The sequence below is a fragment of the Poecilia reticulata genome, chromosome 13 (genome assembly GCF_904066995.2).
Source record: "Poecilia reticulata chromosome 13, P_reticulata-male-v2, whole genome shotgun sequence".
Classification (NCBI taxonomy): Eukaryota; Metazoa; Chordata; class Actinopteri; order Cyprinodontiformes; family Poeciliidae; genus Poecilia; species Poecilia reticulata.
The window spans coordinates 588,227-602,577 of NC_088842.1; the positions used below are offsets into that span (position 1 = coordinate 588,227).

Below are 14,351 nucleotides of genomic sequence, written 5' to 3' on the forward strand. Positions count from 1 at the left end.
AGTCTGTCACAAGGCAACACAGAGACACACAACCATGCACACACACACTCACACTTAGGGAGAATTTGGAGAGACCAATTAACCTGACAGTCATGTTTCTGGACTGTGGGAGGAAACCGGAGTACCTGGAGAAAACCCACCATACACAGGGAGAACATGCAAACTCTATGCAGAAAGACCCGGACCTGGAATCGAACCTAGAACCTTCTTGCAAGGCAAAAGCTCTGCCAACTGCGCCACTGTGCAGCCTCTTTGATTGGTTCTGGTATCAAAACAAAGGTAATATTCCAGCGAATACTCTAGAGGTCTAAAAATCAACATTTGTATTACTGAGTAAGAGCAAATACATATGGCACATGGTGAAAAAATAAAAATAATGAATTCTAATGGAATACATTATGTAATGTTACTTTTCCTTAAAAGCATGCAGTTGAAACCCAGAACCTCTAGCAATCCACAGTACAGGTTCTGACCACTTGCTACATTCAAGAAAAAAATGAAGCATAGACATTTTGGAAAGCTATTGGTTGATAAAATTTCAGGTGAACATTCCTATTGTGCCATTTTTGGAGATTTTGGCACCATCTGCGGAATTACAAATTTCTCTCTCTTTTTTTATTTTTTCCCTCAACTTAAATCTTCCTATAAATATTGTTTACAATTAATAACAATGGTTTTTTTTGAACAATATAAGAGTGAACTACTACTAAAAAGCACTGTCCTCTGACAGTGCTTTTTAGTACTAATTCACTCTTATTACTACTCTGGTTATAAAAGCATTGAGCATTGAGTTGGAAAACCAAACCTACAGGGCAGATTATCTGCAGCCCATTGGTTGATTTGGGAGATTGACACATCCAAAGCCAATAGAATCAGGGGGAATTACAAAATCCCATAGCAACCCCATTCACCAATCACAACTAACGAAAATGTATTTGGGTAAATGACCGGAAAGCTCCAGCTGTGAAGTCCTTTGAGTTTATAGGCGGTATCCATAGAGACAGAAAAGTTGAAAATAGTGAGAAATCACATCAGTATGACACAAGGACAATGGATTACAAGACATGAGTGGAAATATTTATTCTAACATGGATTATGAAGATGACACACATGTTGGTTCTAATAAGTTTAGAACGAGGTTATTAATCTTAAACCACCTGTTGCATTTTTGTCCCTATAACTACTCATAACTGAACATGTTGTCTTTCTCTGTACATTCTTTATAACCCTGAGACAAGTCCTCCACCCAGCCTGTCTGGCATTAGCAACCACACCACGTTCAAAATCACTTAAATCCCTTTTCTGCCTCAAACTGATTCTCAGTCTGAGCTTCCATAAAGCTAAAATCTACTGATATGTGATTAGCTGATTTGTTCTCTGTCTCAACAAGCTAATAACATCTGTACCTAATAAAGTGGCTGGTAAGTGTGCACTATCTATAGTTAAAATGTCTGCTCTCATGCTATAGGTGCATTCTTACTTATTCATATTCATAACTGGATGATAAGCAGTCTCTCATCTGGACCACCAGATGATGAAACTTCAGTGAAGGAGAATGTGGTCATTTGGTTTGTTTTGCTGGCAGGAAGGAGGAACTTGGCTGACCTCTGCTGGCCTCTGACCGATAGTGTTGCAGATGTTGTATGAAGGTTATGAAGTGATCAGAAATATGCAGAGAAATTGTTATTTTCTTTTGTTGTTTCTTTCTTTCTTTCGCATTGCATGCTAGGGGTTGGAGGTGGAGCGAGAGGTGAGCGGACTGAGAGACTGAGAATTTCTAACTTGGTTGACCAAACTTGCAAGGTCACATGGTTTGAAGATCATACCTAATAGTCCCACTATGACAGTGGATGTAGTTTTCCAGTTGGAGAAGTTGTTGGTTGTAGCAGCATTAAATCTGCTGCTCGGATGAACAGCGCAGTGGTCGTTTTGTTTACAGTTGGGAGAAGGCAAGTAAAGAGATTGAAAAAGACATTATTGTGAACAATGTCTTTTTGTCTATTTCCCCGTTGAATACTGCAGTTGAAAAAGTCACGATTGCAAATATACCATCGGTGATGGTGAGAGAATTGTCGCGTCATGGGAAAATTGTTTCAGCGATCAGGAAAATGCTGTCGTGTTGTAAGTCATCGCAGTTAAAGCACTTTTTTTTCACACAGAAGACAGGTCCTTATGATTCTGGATAAAAGAATGAAGACCTTAACTTAGTGGATGAATAAATGGCGGGTCCTCTATTGATCACTCAAAAAAATGTTAACTTTTGCATGTTGAATGTAAAATTTTTGGTATAAATTGATTGTTCAAGGGATGAATAAGAAACAGTTAAGTGGAAGAACTGATACTGTTTGGACAGACAGGTTTAAAGTTGGAGAAAATCAGAAACCTGTATTGAAGGTCTTTTATTAACCTGCCTTGAGTAAGAGGGCAGGTGACCTACAGTGGAGGATTTTGCACGGTGCTGTGAGTGTTAACAGTTTGGTGTCTAAATTTTAAAAAGATACAAATAAATTGTCTTTTTTGAGAAGAAATAGAAACTACTTCTCACGTTTCTTGAATGTAAATGACTTTCACCATTGCTTATTTTATTGGAAGATGTGTTTTTTTTTAATGTGGTGTTTATTGGTCTGAAGTAGCTTTTATATTTGGTGCAGGTTATACAAAAAAGGAAGCTAGTAAATGGAATTTGTTACATTTTCTTATTGGACAGGCAAAATTTTCAATTTATATTAATAGAAGAAATAAATTAAATTGTGTTTTGGAGGAAATAGTTGACGGGATGTTTATTCTGATGGTAAAAAAAAACAGAATAAAAGCAATTTATGTTTTTTTTCAATGATGAATAACTTAACTGATTTTTTCATCTTTGTGGTGCTTTAATAATGTGTTCTGTGACTGATAGAAAGCTAGTTTTTAATTCAAAGTTTGCGAGAATGTTGAAGTAAACTATGTCAAAATATATTTTTACTGAAAAATAAATGTTAAAACCAAAAATCTTCTGTTATTTTTCTCTTTCTTTCTTTCTGGGCCATTTGAAAGCAAGCAGCTTGTTGTTCTTTGCAAAGCATCAGTTTAACAACATCCACCTTCCACTTTGTAGTTTTTTCTGTTAAAAGATGCAGCATTACCATAAATGCATGTCTACTTGTATATATGTTTAAAGTTTAAGTATTTTAGACTTAGCATCAATATTACGGATCAGCTCTCTAAGCAGAAGACTAGCAGGGCGGAACTGAAAAAAATTGGCACATAAATAAGATTTTATCGTTGGAAGCCCATAACTGTTCACACACCACATTAAGAAAAACTAGAATCGGATCCAGGGGACGTCTCTGACAAGTGAGTAGAATGGTGGAAGGAGAATATGAGAGAGGCAGGGAAGCAGATGGCTGGAAATACAGCCTGCTAAATTATTCATCCAGGCTGGAGTCTGGAGATGGATAGATGGATAGGAGCTGGCATGGACACTTTTATTAGGATTCTGAGAGCAGTGAGGAGAGTGGTTCAAAACTCTGTAATTGCCTTTTGAGCCTAAGAAAAATGATTGCAATGCTTTTTGCTGGAGGGATCGAGCCTCAAGTATTGCATTAAGCATTAATGCTTAAATGTGAAACTTTTAAAGTATAGTTAAACTTTGTAATTTTGGCTCTGTGTACTTCCTGGACAATCCAACAGCTCCATACCTGGTTGCTTAAAATGCAGTAGTTTGTGTTGTTGGTGTTGACTGAAAAAGCGTCCCCACACAGTTTAAGGTTTCAGAATAAGATGGCTAAATGGTAGAATTGAAAAAAGAAGAAAAATCACTTCAGAAGAAAATGAAAAGGTGCGTTCAATGTGATTTGTGGTCGGAATATGAAGAGAGTGGCTACTGCTAGAAGTGCAATGGATCTCTGAGTGTCTGTGTCAGAACCAATAGATGACTGCAATTCACTGTGGATCTCTGAGTATATTCTAAAAATGTTTTTCTAAGATGTTTGTATTAAAATAAAATGTCTTTGTTTGACTTTGGAGATAGACTCTGCTTACATTCACACTCCAGTCTGCTTCAGTCAGCATGGTGAGGCAGCAGATATATCCATGCAGTGCCATGCATCATATACAACTCTGGCAAATCTGAGCACACACTCCTGAGCGCAGGGCTCCAGGGAGCAGAGAGGAAGCTACGTGCCTGCGCCAAGCAAGGGCTGTCTGGTGTCATGGCAACCAGTCCATATTACCCCACCCTCCATCAGTCAGAGATGAGCAAGTGGAGGAGAGGAGATGCACACCATCACAAAGAGCAAAAGCAGAAATATACAGAGGCATCCACAATAGGGTTTTTAAATGATCAACCATTCCAAATATTCAGCTTGAGTGGGATTTAGGGAATATGGGCTCCAGCTATAACCTGAGAATTAAAAGACAAAAACTTGGTGAGAGGCATGGATGTGCAGAGGTAGAGATGAAGTGAGAAAGGAAACAGAATATGTGGTAAACCTAAACACATTGTGGGGGAATGCTGTGGTTAAAAGCTGCACCTTTATCCAACACGCAGCTTCACTAAAGAGGTGGACGACTGGAGGTGCGCGGAAGCATTTCATGCTGCCTCATTCCTCCTGAAGGGGATTTAGCAGGAGATCTTACTTTCTTTATATGCTGCTGCAAGCAAGCAGAGGCGGGATGCTAGGCAGGATGCAGAGCGGAGGCAGTGATGCACGACCGAACTGACAGGCAAAGAAGAAGCATGGAGCCTGCATCGCGGTATGAAAGGCTACATGGTGCTTTTCTGTGTCAGATGGGTGTGGAGGAGATGAATGGCACCAACATGAAGAGAAGAGAGATGGAGAGAGAGAAGGGAGGCTGAGGCCATTTAAGGATATTGCCTCAAACGATAAGTTGACTTTGGCACCGCCATTGTCCATAGTTACATCAGAGCTTAGCTCAAAGTCAGAACGAACCACTCCTTCCCTCCCACCTCCTGTGTTGTCTGTGCCAAGATCTAAATGCTTCAGAGACTACTTCTGACTGTTTGGAAGCCAAACAAAGTATACTGAGCATGTGCAACTCAATGTTTTAAAACTTTAGGCAAGCCAACAGGATGCAAGAGAAAGTCTGAACCAAGTTTTGTGTCGTTTTATAATTGGTGCAAGTGACAGTAACACAGATCTGGTTGTGCAAACGGTTCAGGATTGATTCAGGATGATGCACAGAGGAGTGCTGTCATTTCAAGCCAGTTAGAATCTCAGCCATGACTTCATGAACTGAGAAGTGTGTTCAATCACCCGCTTAGATTGATGAACTCAGTGTGCATTTACCTTTAAAATAATTTTAGCTTAGTTTCAGGTGCCTTGTCACTTTTAACACAAGTGAAATAAAAAACATTCACCAACCACTGTATTAAATATTAGGTTTGACCCACTTTTGCCTAGTCTGGTCAGAACTATCCTCTACACTTTGCTTCATCAATTCAGTCTGGATGTTGGGAACTGGGATTTTGGTCTCTTTGTGGGAATTTTTCTGTTTGCCTGCTGCTTCCCACTTCATCCACTAGATGGTGCCTAGAAGCTGCAACACCTTGGAGGGTGTGATTCATCACCTATCATCCAGGAGTATATGAGGAGCAGGCTGCCAGCGCTTCGACGCCTGAGTGTTTGCCAGTAATGGTACTCTGCGCCCTCTAAGTTAGCTGTCAGTGTTATCTCTGAAGTTGCTTCTACTAACTTTCCTTTGTTGCCTCTCTCTCTCTCAGGTAACGATGGGTAGATGAGGCGTTGTGTATCGTTTCGACCCATAGCAAAACTGTGTCAATTCTGTGTCGATACAGAATCGACACAGAATCTGGCCTCATAATGCCTCAACATTAAAAAGGTAAATTTATTTAAATAAGACAGTTTAGCTGTTGTCAGCATACTGACACCTGCTGGACATTAAAAATGTCCACAGACAACGTAGTGATTTGATGACCTAGTCTATACGATAATAATCTTCTTATTTTATTGAATATTATATGTTGTATTATGTCTTCAGTTAAATTTAAAATATATTTGATATGCAGTCAATAAAAAATGTGAACCATGTACCATAAAGTGAAAATTTAAGTGAATGTGTTTGGAATGAGGATGCATGGACTGCTTTTTCCCCCAACAGATTTTTATTTTAAAAAAAAAGTTTACAACATTTTGAAATTTAGCCTTTTATGCTTTTTTGACAAAACTTCTGCTGTATAAAAAAATTAAGTAAACTCTACATTTACAGCGAACCCTTGTTTTTCTTAGTGGTTGCGTTCCGAAAATAACCCGTGAGGCGAAATCCGTGTAGTAGTTACTTTTATTTTTTACAGTTATTACACAGCATAAATAAATAATCTACATTGAAACCAAAGAACAAAACCTGTTTTCAGGTCAGCGGATGTGCATGTGCATCAATCAGGCCTCAATGTGATCCAGAGTCATGTCATTAAAGCGTCTCCTCCAACCCGCCCCGCCAGATTCACAGCTGGATCTACGGCAGAGCGATGGATCTCATCAAACGAGCCTCCGGTCGGGTTTTGCTGCCTCTGGCCACAGTTGTTTTCCAGCAGGCATTCAAAGTTTCAGTTTCCATCTCCTCAGTGGCTAATCTGTATTAAACACCGTAACGTTATTGGCACTCAGGCGAAGAAGCACGGAGACTGTTTTTACCAATCATATGGTCAATTAGGACGAAGAACAATGTGGAAAAAAAACCTGCACAAAAAAATCTGCGAAGCAGCGAAACCTTGAAAAGTGAACCGCGTTACAGCGAGGGTTCACTGTATATGAAATAATTTATAAAAAGCAACTGACTAATTTGTAGAATGGCTGCATATCTGAGTTTATCTAGGTGTATCTGTCGTAAACTTTATTGAAGTTTTAAATTTTATCCAATCACTAATGTCTTAAACATTCCTCTTGCTTTGTGTTTAATTGCTCTATATTTGGAAGCATGGTCAATGCGAATGGTTTCATTCAATTCCTCCACTGCCATTGCTAAAACTACTACCACCAGTTATATGGATGACTAAAATTCTAAGGTAGTGCAGAAAATGAACGTCATCGTTCACAACTCCTTCTGTTTGCTGATTGGCCCAGATGAGAAAAGGGAGTTGTGTAGGAAGGCAATGACCAAGCTAACTTGTGTCTTCAAAACTGCCTTAATTCTTCATGAGGCCAATTCAACGAGGCATCACAAAAATTCCTCAGAGTTTTCATTCATGTTGACATAACATCATGGAGTTGCCACCGATTTGTTGGCTGCACATCCATTATGTGCTGATATACTGTAGCTAAAAGCGCCAAGTATTAGGAATTGAAGAAAATAACGGTACACTCTTAGGTGACCAAACCCAAAAGGAAGAAGTTCATTGTACTTGACTTGAATGACTTGATGAGATGCTGGACATCAGAAGTGAAAATAATTAGTTTATTGATGCAGAAATTTTGGATTCATATAATATGGGCTGTTAGGGTGGGTCAGTTAATTCTTTTGCAAATTATGTACTTTAGTTGTGAACTTTTGTGAGTTCTTACTTTGGAGAAAAATGGAAAGAAGACTTTAATTGATTGGCAAAGATTCTCTTAATATTCTAGTGAGAGCTTTATTTAAAAAAAACAAAACACCCACGCACGCACACACAAAATAACCAATAAATTAATTCTGTTTTAACAAAGTTGGCTTTTTTATTTTGCCTAATTTGACAAGCTGGATGCCTAACATTTAGTCTATAATTAAGAGACTATAGTAACTAACTTTTTAAACACCATAGCATCACATCTTAGTGATTTCAGCATCTAGTATGACTAAAACTTAAAAATCCATTTATCACCTGAAGAACAGATACTCTATCAAACAGCTGCTAAGGTTAAAAGCTCAAACAGATCTAGGCAAACATTTACATTATTTGCCTTAGGCAAATAATGTTTGCATTATTCTTTGATGTATTCAAAGAATAATCAAGTCATTCTTTGAATGACCTGATTATCTGAATCAAGTCATTCCTGAATTATTAAAAATCCTTGATGAAAATGTATTTGCCTAGAAGCTTTGTTAAATTATGTTTTATTGTTTAGCTCACCGTGTTCCGGCCTGGTTACTATTTGCGTTGCGCAACACTCTCACTTCTGCCTGAGTTGTTGATGAAAGCTAAGTGTCAGCAGCATAACGGCCAATTTTCAAGTTCGGCCTGGGAGGAATTTAATGACTGATGACAATGTCCAGGTTTTTGTCATTTTTGGGGGACCAATAAACCAATAAACTTCACAGAAGAACCGGAAAATTTATTTCATGTCATCTTGGTCTCAACAAATGTGTGGTGGAGTGCATCGTGGCGGTACATAGCTGGTAGATGAGTTTCAGTGGCTGACGAACGAAGGTGTCTAATCCCGACCTTAACATGGACACAAAAGCTATAAATGGCTGGGCTAAGTGACAGTTCATCTATTACAATGAATTGAATTTAAATAGACTAAAAGCTGGTAAATAAGTTTTCCTGTAAGTAGCATGTTATATTTCTGTGGTTCCTTTAACTACATTTTAAGCACCTCATCAATATTTGAATTAGCTATTGACATGGAGAATTCCTCCCCCAGTAATGGTGTCCACTCATACCTGGTGGCTCTTATGTATGGTGCATTCACTGATCAGAAAAATATTTGATTATTCTCATAGTTTCAATGCCAATCAGCTAACGGCAACACATATGGACAAAAAATGTTTTACCCCTTGGTTAATGAAAGAAAAACCCACAATGGTCACAGAAATAACTTGAATCTGACGAAGGTAATAATGAATAAAAATTCTATGAAAATTAGCAAATGAAAGTAAGACATTGCTTTTCAAACATGCTTCAATAAAATTATTAAAGAAAACAAACTCAGGAAACAGAACTTGACCAAAATGATGGTACCCCTGAAGATAAGGTGACCAAAGGGAGCATGTTAAATCAAGGTGTGTCCACTAATTAACATCACAGGTGTCTACATTCTTGTAATCAGTCAAGATTACAATCTTGACTGATTACTAATCAGTCAGGGAGCACACAGTTTGTCACCAAACAGCACACTGTTTGGTGACAATGTGTGTGTGTGTACCACACTCCACATAGACCAGAGGAAGCAAAGGAAAGATGTCTCAAGAGGTTAGAAAGACAATTATAGACAAGCATGTTAGAGGTAAAGGTTATAAGACCATCTCCAAGCAGCTTGATGTTTATGTCACTACAGACACATATTATTCAGAAATTTAAGATCCATGGGACTGTAGCCAACCTCCCTGGACATGACTGGACATGACTCCCTGGAAGAAAATTGACAACAAAACAAAGACAGATGATACAAATGGTAGCAAAAGAGCCCAGAAAAACTTCTGAAGAAATTAAAGGTGAAATTCAAGCCCAAGGAACATCAGTGTAAGATCATACCATCCGGCCGTGTTTGAGCCAAAGTTCACTTAATGGGAGACGACCAAATAGAACACCATTGTTGAAAACAAATAATAAAAAGCTGGACTGGAATTTGCTAAGCTACATGTTGACAAGCCACAAAGTTTATGGGAGAATGTCCTATGAACAGGTGAGACAAAAAATAGACTTTTTGGTAAGGAACATCAGCTCTATGTTCGCAGGCAGAAAAATGAAGAATATCAAGAAAAAACCACTGTCCCTACTGTGAAACATGGAAGAGGCTCTGTTATGTTCTGGGACTGCTTTGCTGCATCCCACACAGGGTGGCTTGAATCTGTGCAGCATATAACAAAATCTCAAGACTATCAAGGGATTATGAAATTTGCTGCCCAATGACAGAAAGCTTGGTCTCACTAGCAGGACATTCGTCTAGCAACAGGATAATGACCCCAAACACACAGCTAAAAACACCCAAGAATAGCTAAGAGACAAACATTGGACTATTTTGAAGTGGCCTTCTATAGCCCTGACCTGAATGCTATTCAGCATCTTTGGTAGGAGCTGAAACATGCCGTCTGGACAAGGCTTCAAACCTGAGACAACAAGAGGAGTTTGCTCATGAGGAGTGGGCCAAATACCTGTAGAGAGGTGCAGAAGTTTCATTGACAGTTACAGGAATCATTTGATTGCAGTGATTGCCTTAAAAGGTTGTGCAACAAAATTTTAAGAGTACCATCATTTTTGTCCAGGTCTGTTTCATGAGTTTATTTTTTTTAATAATTTTGTTGAAGCATGTTTGAAAAGCAATGTCCAATTTTCATTTGTTCATTTTAATAGAATTTGTATTCATTATTACCTTTGTCAGATTCAAGTTATTTCTGCAACTTGTTTAGTCCACAAGTGGAATTCTTTATCTATGTTAGCCTTAAAAATCACTTAACCTTTGATCATGTATCAGAATTTCCGTGATGTGGTAAAAATATTTTTCTGGAACTTGTGCATTTTGAACTTTACATCTTTTTTTTTTTTTTTTTGGAAGTACGACTTCTGTTAAAATGTCAGTATTAACATTAGGATGCTGCAACACAGAGCTCTAAACATTAAGCCTCCCCTATGCATCTCCATATAGATGTAGTGAATATTTAATGTTTATTTAAAGTATCATATTGTATTTTCTTCCCCTTAAAAAAAGTGCACCAGCCTTGTTGAAGTGTAATGCTATAGTTATTCTACAAAATGTTGATAAAGGTATGCAAAAAGAAATAAGTAGAACTTATATTTACTTACCTTTGTTTTGTCAGATGTGTTGTGGAATTTGTATTGATCCACCCTACAGTCGGGAAACCAAATATGGGACAGGTTTTCCTCCTACAAAGAGCAAAAAAGCAATCAACCCAGGTTTCTGACCTGTTGTCTTCTTGCCTCCAGGAGCTGCCACAACAACTGATCTGGGTGTAAAGGCAGTAACAGGTAAGTAACAACGTGACGTTTTACTGTATGTGTGTGATGAGAAGAGAGCATAATGTTCAAGGGGATAACATACATGATCAATACTGTTCTGAAATTATCCATCACTGTGATGCAGTGGCACGCAAAGCAGTAAAAGGCCCAGACCAAGTGACAAAAACATTTACACAAATGCTTTTGGTATGGCATACCATGTAGTTAGAAAGTTAGTTTTAGAACCTCATACTTTGTCTCAGCTGTACAGTCATGGCCAAAAGTTTTGAGAATGACACAAATATTATATTTTCACATGATCTGCTGCCCTATGGCTTTCATGTGTGTATGTCAGATGTTTTCATCACATACAGAAATGTGATGAAAACACATTTCTGTATGTGTTTTATTATTGACAGAATAAAAGCTTTTTTATTCTGTCAATAAAAAAGCTTTTATTGACAGAATGAGTTAATGCAGCAAGTCAGTATTTGCAGTGTTGACCCTTCTTCTTCAGGACCTCTGTGATTCTCCCTGGCATGCTCTCAATCAACTTCTGGACCAAATCCTGACTGATACCAGTCCATTCTTGCACAATCAATGCTTGCATTTTGTCAGAATTCCTAGGTTTTTGTTTGTCCACCCGTCTCTTGATGATTGACCACAAGTTTTCAATGGGATTAAGATCTGGGGAGTTTCCAGGCCATGGACCCAAAATCTCTCTGTTTTGTTCCCTGAGCCAGTTAGTTCTCACCTTTGCTTTATGGCCAGGTGCTCCATCATGCTGGAAAAGGCTTTGTTCATCACCAAACTGCTCTTGGACGGTTGGGAGAAGTTGCTCTTGGAGGACATTCTGGTACCATTCTTTATTCATGGCTGTGTTTTTAGGCCAGACTGTGAGAGAGCTGACTCCCTGGGCTGAGAAGCAACCCCACACATGAATGGTTTCAGGATGTTTTACAGTTGGCATGAGACAAGACTGGTGGTAGTGCTCACCTCGTCTTCTCCGAACAAGCTGTCCGAAAAAATCGGAAAGGGGATCCATCTGAGAAAATGACTTTACCCCAGTCCTCAGCAGTCCACTCCCTGTACCTTTTGCAGAATATCAGTCTGTCCCCGATGTTTTTCCTGGAGAGAAGTGGCTTCTTTGTGCGTGCAGATGCACTCACACCTGCCTGCTGCCATTCCTGAGCAAGCTCTGCACTGCTGGTAGGCCGATCCCGCAGCTGAAACAATTTTAAGAGACGGTCCTGGCGCTTGCTGGTCTTTCTTGGGCGCCTTGGAGCCTTTTTGGCAACAATGGAACCTCTCTCCTTGAAGTTCTTGATGATGCGATAGATTGTTAACTGAGGTGCAATCTTTCTAGCTGCTCTTCCCTGTTACGCCATTTTTGTGCAGTGCAATGATGACTGCATGTGTTTCTTTAGAGATAACCATGATTCACAGAAGAGAAACAATGATGCCAAGCACCAGCCTCTTTTTAAAGTGTCCAGTGGTGTCATTCTGGTATGTGCGCCATTCTCTGTGAAAATATTCTAATCTAAAGAGTATATTTTGCCAACATCAATCTTGTTACCCTAGTATCAAGAATGATGATACAATATACCGTTTTTCTTAGTATCATAAGAAAAACACCACTGATATTTAATCATGAACATTTTTATTTATTCATGATTTCTTTGGTGTTTCTTTTGAATTACTTTGTGCAGTCTCAACGGGTGATTTTCAGAGTTTTGTTTATTTTCTTTAATGCAGATCATCACAGTCACCACAACCACCTCAGTCACTGTGAAAACTAAAACATACACAAGCATTAGAATACAAAACAAACTTACATAACAAATAAAACAAAACGTGCCTCGCTGCTTTCACCAGGGAACACTAAGCATTGATTTCTTTGTGCCAAACACATCTTGACAGTTGTCCAAGTCATTCATTGATACAATAATGCTACCACTTTTTTATAGGGCCTACCCTTGTGAGCTATGACTCTCTGTGAGGCACATACAAAAAAATCAAACATTACAAAGTGCAAATACCTTTAAACCAAACAAAATATTAACCACCAATAGTGCTAATCCAAACAGACAAACATCCATAAATCTGCAACACTCATAATTACGAAAATTAACTGAATAATTTACAAACTTACCTTAGTCTACAATTTTAAATAGTTTACACAATTTATAGTTCACTGTCCATTACAGGTTTCTAGCATTTATGTTAGAAAATGAAGTGTCTGACATCCATCCATCCATTTTCTTCCGCTTATCCGGGGTCGGGTCGCGGGGGCAGCAGCTTCAGAAGGGAGGCCCAGACTTCCCTCTCCCCAGCCACTTCTTCCAGCTCCTCCGGGGGAATCCCAAGGCGTTTCCAGGCCAGCCGAGAGACATAGTCCCTCCAGCGTGTCCTGGGTCTTCCCCGAGGCCTCCTCCCGGTGGGACGTGCCCGGAACACCTCACCAGGGAGGCGTCCAGGAGGCATCCTGACCAGATGCCCGAGCCTCAACTGGCTCCTCTCGACGTGGAGGAGCAGCGGCTCTACTCTGATTCCCTCCCGGATGACCGAACTTCTCACCCTATCTCTAAGGGAGAGCCCAGCCACCCTGTGGAGGAAACCCATTTCAGCCGCTTATATCCATGATCTCGTTCTTTCGGTCATGACCCAAAGCTCATGACCATAGATGAGGGTGGGAACGTAGATCGACCGGTAAATCGAGAGCTTTGCTTTTTGACTCGGCTCTCTCTTAGCCATGACGGACCGGTACAGCGCCCACTTCACAGCAGACGCTGCCCCAATCCGCCTATCAATCTCCTGCTCCCATCTTCCCTCATTAGTCCTCCGAGGGACACAGTCGAACGCCTTCTCCAAGTCCACAAAATACATGTAGACTGGTTGGGCGAACTCCCATGCACCCTCCAGGACCCTGCAGAGGGTGTAGAGCTGGTCCAGTGTTCCAGGACGAAAACCACACTGCTCTTCCTGAATCCGAGGGTCGACTATCCGACGGACCCTCCTCTCCAGGACCCCTGAATAGACCTTACCAGGGAGGCTTAAGAGTGTGACCCCCCTGTAATTGCAGCACACCCTCCGGTCCCCCTTTTTAAACAGGGGGACCACCACCCCAGTCTGCCAATCCAGGGGAACTGCCCCGATGTCCATGCGATATTGCAGAGTCGCGTGAGCCAACGCAACCCTGCAACATCCAGAGCCTTAAGAAACTCCGGGCGGATCTCATCCACCCCCGGGGCCCTGCCACCGAGGAGCTTTTTGACCACCTCGGCGACCTCGTCCCCAGAGATTGGAGAGCCCAGCCCAGAGTCCCCAGGCTCAGCTTCCTTGATGGAAGGCATGTTGGTGGGATTGAGGAGGTCTTCAAAGTATTCCCCCCACCGGCCCACAACGTCCCGAGTTGAGGTCAGCAGCACACCATCCCCACTATAAACAGTGTTGGTGCTGCACTGCTTCCCCCTCCTGAGACGCTGGATGGTGGACCAGAATCGCCTCGAAACCGTAC

At 40.3% G+C, this 14,351-nt stretch overlaps 1 protein-coding gene across 2 annotated transcripts in view; it reads left to right on the plus strand.

Moving 5' to 3' along the window:
• Positions 1-14,351, plus strand: part of LOC145554576 (uncharacterized) — a 101,883-nt gene that overhangs the window by 49,171 nt on the left and 38,361 nt on the right. The window contains exons 1-3 of one of the 2 annotated variants that reach the window (XR_014090562.1): positions 1,170-5,639; positions 5,726-5,844; positions 10,823-10,864. The gene's annotated coding sequence lies outside the window, so the exon portion shown is untranslated. Of the gene's footprint in view, positions 1-1,169; positions 5,640-5,725; positions 5,845-10,822; positions 10,865-14,351 lie in introns of those variants that run through there. The other variant, XM_081614716.1, reaches the window with a different exon arrangement.